Below are 5363 nucleotides of genomic sequence, written 5' to 3' on the forward strand. Positions count from 1 at the left end.
CACGCAGCAACCGGGCACTTCTAAAATGAGCGGGATCTGTGCGGTCAAGGCTCCCTACTCTGAAGGGAGGGCGCCCCTGCCCTGGGCCCTGCCAGCTCAGCAGCAGGATTCACTGCCTTGTTCTCTCTGCCCCGCAGCTTTGCCCTCGGGGCTTCGGGTCCACCTTCTGAGATACTCTTTCTGGTCAGTGAGAACTGTGTCTGCGGCTGAGGAGCTCTCTGAGCCTGCTTTCTGCAACTTAGAATGTGTGGAGCCCTGGGGACTGTTTCACTTTGAAATCTCCTTGTCCAACGACCCTCCTTGACTCCCCCCTCCGCCCCCCACCCCCGGCCAAAAAAACAGTGTCAGAGAAGAGTCTACTTGGTTGGACAAAAGCCATTCCAGCAATTAATTTAGAGATGGTTCTCCCTCCATTTAGGCCAGCATGTTGGGGAGCTCTGGGGCAATGACCTTGTGATTCTTGGAAGCTGCTTTTCCAGAAGGGCTACTAGGTACCACCTTCTATCATTCTGAGGTCTTAACCCAGAGTCACAGCCTCAGACTTAATTTGATCTTCACTCTGAAGCCATGTCTTACTTGGAGACTTTTGTGGGTTAGAGACCAGAAATATAAAATGCTTAAATTGGTTTTGTTTTGGTTTATTTTATTCTATTATTATTATATTTTAAGAGTGTGACAAAGAGCAAGCAAGGGACGGGTCAAGGGAGAAGGAAGAGAATCTCAAGCAGACTCTGCTGAGCTCGGAGCCCTTGATGCAAGGCTCTATCTCAGGACCCTGAGATCATGACCTGGACTGAAATCAAGAGTCAGATGCTTAATGGACTGAGCCACCCAGGCACCCGAAACACTTTATTTTGGAAGCCAGCTCACCCCTACCTCACCCCTACCTCTTGTCTTCTTTTTAAATTCCTATGGGACACTGAACAATTCCTCCTTCCTGTCCCTTACAGTAAAAGCTGCTAAAAAAGACAATTTATAGTTTCAACATTCTGCCTGGAAATTCCCTGAGCCAGATTCATAAGCTTAATAGGTAAGTTTTCTACCTTCTAAATTCCTGCTAGGGGCAATTTTGCGGGACTGCTGTCACTGCTCACTGTTTCATTGCCAGAAGCTGCCTTTTCCCATCCAGTAGGTTCCCCCCTGAAATCTCCAGGCTACACTCCTAGCCTCCCTGCCACCCTCCCAGCCTCCCTTTGCAACACAATTGAAAGCCGCTACTACATGTTTTGCAGTTTTGTTATGGCGCTACCTCCTTCCAGGTACAAATTCCTGTATACTATCTATTGGTGTGTAACAAATCACTCCAAACTTTGAGTCTTAAAACAATATTTTTTCTCTCATTTACATGGGTCAGCTAGGAAGCTCTTCTATTGGTGTCACTAGGGCACACTCATGTGGCTGCACTTAAACTGCAAAGTCAACTGGGCTAGAATATCCAAAATGGCGGCCCTCCATGTCTGGCAGTAGGTGAAGATGGTCTCTGTTTCCTCCACTTGGCCTCTTCACATGCTAGACAGGCTTCCTTACAAGGTGGTCACAGGCAATGTTCCAAGAGAGCAAGTCCTACTGTGCAAGTATTTCTCAAGCTTCTGCTGTGTATGTGTGCCATTTGTCCCATTGGACAGTGCAAGTTACAAGGCCAAGTCAGAGTTGACGTGGGAGGGGAACACACAAGGACACATATATCATAAGGCATGACGCACTGGGGACTATGGCTGTTATAGTCAGCCACACCATGCCTCTAGACCGAATGGGTCTTCTTCTTTGGGATCCTCTGGCCCTTTGTTTGTTTGTTTGTTTTTTAAGATTTTATTTATTTATTCATGAGAGACACAGAGAGAGGCAGAGACAGAGGCAGAAGGAGAAGCAGGCTCCATGCAGGAGCCCGATGCAGGACTCGATTCCAGAACCCCAGGATCACGTCCTGAGCCAAAGGCAGATGCTCAACAAATGAGCCACCCAGGTGTCCCTCCCCTGGCTCTTTAAACCTCTATTAAAATTCACTTAACTTAGTCTGTCTTTAAAATTGTCATTTCTGTATAACTCACTTGCTATCTGTAAGCTTTTCTTTTTTTTACAGGGAAAATAACTTTTCAGGACTTCTGGCTTCTTGCTGCCATGGCTTTGGGGATCTTGAGCACACCGGAGCACACAGTCTTGCTCGAGGGCTGGCACTTGCCCACTGTGACCATGTCGCCAATATGGATGTCCCTGAAGCAGGGGGGCAGGTGTGTGAATATGTTCTTGTGGTGTTTCTTGAAGTAGTTGTACGTTAGGATGCAGTGGAGGTAGTTGCCACAGAGGAAAATGGTCCTCTGTCTTCGTCACCTGCCACACCAGACAGAATTTGCCTTCAGATGGAGATATTACCAGTAAAGGGGCATCTCTGGTCAGTACAGGTGTCCTCAGTGGCCTCCGTGGGCATCTTAAAGCCCAGACCGATGTTTCTGTGGTATCACAGGAGCCTCTCTTCGCCAGTTTCTCTAAGCAGGACCATCTTCTTATTTTGAACGATGGTGAGCTACTTTTGGTAGGCATGCGCAGTCTGAATATCTGCCATTTCTTGGCCTCTTGAGGAAAGGTCTGTAAGCTTCTTTAAGAAGAAATGTCCAGGTCTGTTTTCTATTCCACCTTCTATTTCATAGCTTAGCACAGAGTCAGTGTTCATGAAATATTAGCTGTTAGTGAGAAAGTCCTAGAAGCGCAGCCCAGGGCATGGTAGTTCGTGTGGGGTTGGCATGTCATTCCTCCTTGATGTTTCTCACCCAACACCAGAGTACTGCACAGATTCTCCATCTCCTCAGATTTCTAAAGGGCCATGAAATGATGTTGACTGGTGGGAATGTGGTTTAAGCTATGTGAGCCTACATGTAGAATATGGTCTCCTCCGTCGTCAGCACACTCAGCACTTGTATTCCAGCCAGCTGCAGACCCTCTGAGGCCCAACCCAAGCCCAAGGCCTACCTCTCATCTCTGTGGCCACAGCCTTCATTGCGTGTTCTGATCATGAGTCTTGGGTTTTGAGGAACTTGAAATCTAGTTGAGGAAGCAGAATGGGCACATATGAAACAACCCAAACTACTTACTAATCAATAGGTCAACAAAAGGCAAAAACCAGTACACTAACCCTGGGCCTGGTGGTATAAGGGATACAACACAAATATAGTGAGTCAGAATGCAATGAGGCGAATTCTAAGAAAGCCATCTCCTTGGAGAAGGTGAAGCGTGAGTTGGATCTAGAAACAGAGTATGGACAGATATTGGTGCAGACAATAGAGGATGATCGAGGGGTCTTAGTGGAGTGTGATGTCATGGAGTCAAATGAATGAGGTAGGAAACTGACACCTGATGTGCGGCAGAGAGTAAGCAGATCTGGAATTGGGAACCAAAAAATGTTGGGGAAAAATCAGTGGAGTGACGGATATGCCTTTAAAAGCCTCAGCAGGGCACTTGGTGGCTCAGCGGTTGAGCGCCTGCCTTCGGCTCAGTGCATGATCCTGGAGACCTGGGATCGAGTCCCGCGTCAGGCTCCCTGCATGGAGCCTGCTTCTCCCTCTGCCTGTGTCTCTGCCTCTCTCTCTCTCTCTGTGTCTCTCATGAATAAATAAATAAAATCTTAAAAAAAAAAAAAGCCTCAGCAAATCAAGCTGTACCCAGGGGGTTATCTGGGTACCTGAGATTGCCTCTGTGGGTGAAGTCTGTTTCTGGAGTTCTCCTCACCCTACAGTGAAGTTGTTTTGCATTTCGGGGCAATCAAAAGAGCTAGTACTGCATACATAAGGGAGGAATAGAGGAGGTGGGAAGCTACCCTGCCCCAAGGGGAGCTCAGAGCTCTGGGTAGCAGCACTGGGAAGCTGCCATCTTGGAGATTTGGCTTTCCCTGTGTTCCACGCGGTTTGCTGTACCTGTCACGACACCTCCAGTTCCAATGGTGACTTTTTTTTGCCTTTCTGCAATTTGGCCTCCTTGCTCCTGCATCTTTGCAAAAGATGGAAACATTGCAATGAGAGAAAAAGGAGGAACTTTCCCAGGCACACAGTGGTTCTAACCCATACTGGAAGGAAGCACCCTTAATATGACATAAAATGAAGCCACTGAGGCCCCTGAGTAGGCCTAGAGAAACATTCAACAGTGGGGATCCAGGCCCTAGAAGAATTCACTGTGGGGAACAAGAAGAGGTGGAAGGCTGCCCCAGGCTGAGCTCTGAAATGCTGGGATGAGGAACATAAATGTGCTGAGGCATGGAGCAGAAGAAGCTAACCGCAAGACGAGGAAACTAGTGAGTGTGGAGAAGCAAAAAAAAAAAAAAAAAAAAAAAAAAAGAACAGGTCAGCACTGGTGACAAGAAAGCACTTTCTTGTTCTGGGGCTTGCAGGGCTCATGTGTCCTTTCTAGTTCTAGAGAGAGGCACAGAAGTCCTAGAAGAGGACTGGGCAGGCATAGCTCTTTTCTCTTTCTTCCCTCACATGGTAACAGGGAAACGTGAAAAACTTATATTCCAATGTCCAAGGCTGTGTGGCGACATTCTGGAATGGAAAGCAGCTCAGCGCCCCTGCCCCTGTCAGCCATTCTGGAACAGCCCAGGATGCATGCAGGCACATGTGGGTACTAGGGAGCTGGCAGGGTTACCTTCCTCCTTCCACCAAGCTCATCCACAAATGCCCTTTGCCTTCTTTCTACAATCAGAACCTCTTCAAATAATTAACTTTAACAAGTGAAGAAGCTCAGTGGTTCTCCACTTTGGCTACACGTTGTATCACTTGCAGCCACTTTAAAAAATTCAGTTCATCTAGGGTTGGCCTGAGATGTAGGGATTTTTTTTTTTTTAAAGCATACCAGATTGGTATGATTGGTATGAAGCCAGATTGAGAACAGCTGGATTTACTAATCTTGAGCCACTTTAGAAAGTTTAGTTAACATAGAATTTGTTGATCTTTCAAGGTGTCTGAAAACACCACATAAATAATTAGCCTTTGGTAAACCAGCAAGACCTAGGAGATACCTTCTCTTAGATGTTGTGACTTCTGGGTTGCCTTCCTGGGGGAATTTTTAAATCAATTTTATTTATTTATGAGAGAGAGAGGGAGGGGGGTGGGGAGGAGTGGAGGGAGGAGTGGAGAGAGAGGGACAAGCAGACTCCATGCTGAGTGTGGAGCCCAACGCAGGGCTTGACCTCAGGACCCTGAGACCATGACCTGAACCAAAACCAAGGGTAGGATGCTTAAATGACTGAGCCACCCAGGCAACCCTCCTGGGGGGAGTTCTTAAGGATCCTTTGTGTGCCATTTAGGCTCTGGCCTCCTGAGCTTTCCACATTATGGCAGAATGAGAGCTCTTCCTGTGACCATCAGCACACAGCACAG

General features: G+C 47.4%; 1 pseudogene; it reads right to left on the reverse strand.

The window, feature by feature from the left end:
- Positions 1–2093: 2093 nt before the first annotated feature.
- LOC144281378 (small ribosomal subunit protein uS17 pseudogene) lies at positions 2094–3025 on the reverse strand (annotated as a pseudogene).
- Between the last annotated feature and the right edge of the window lie 2338 nt (positions 3026–5363).

The sequence above is a fragment of the Canis aureus genome, chromosome 12, assembly GCF_053574225.1.
Source record: "Canis aureus isolate CA01 chromosome 12, VMU_Caureus_v.1.0, whole genome shotgun sequence".
NCBI classification, from domain to species: domain Eukaryota; kingdom Metazoa; phylum Chordata; class Mammalia; order Carnivora; family Canidae; genus Canis; species Canis aureus.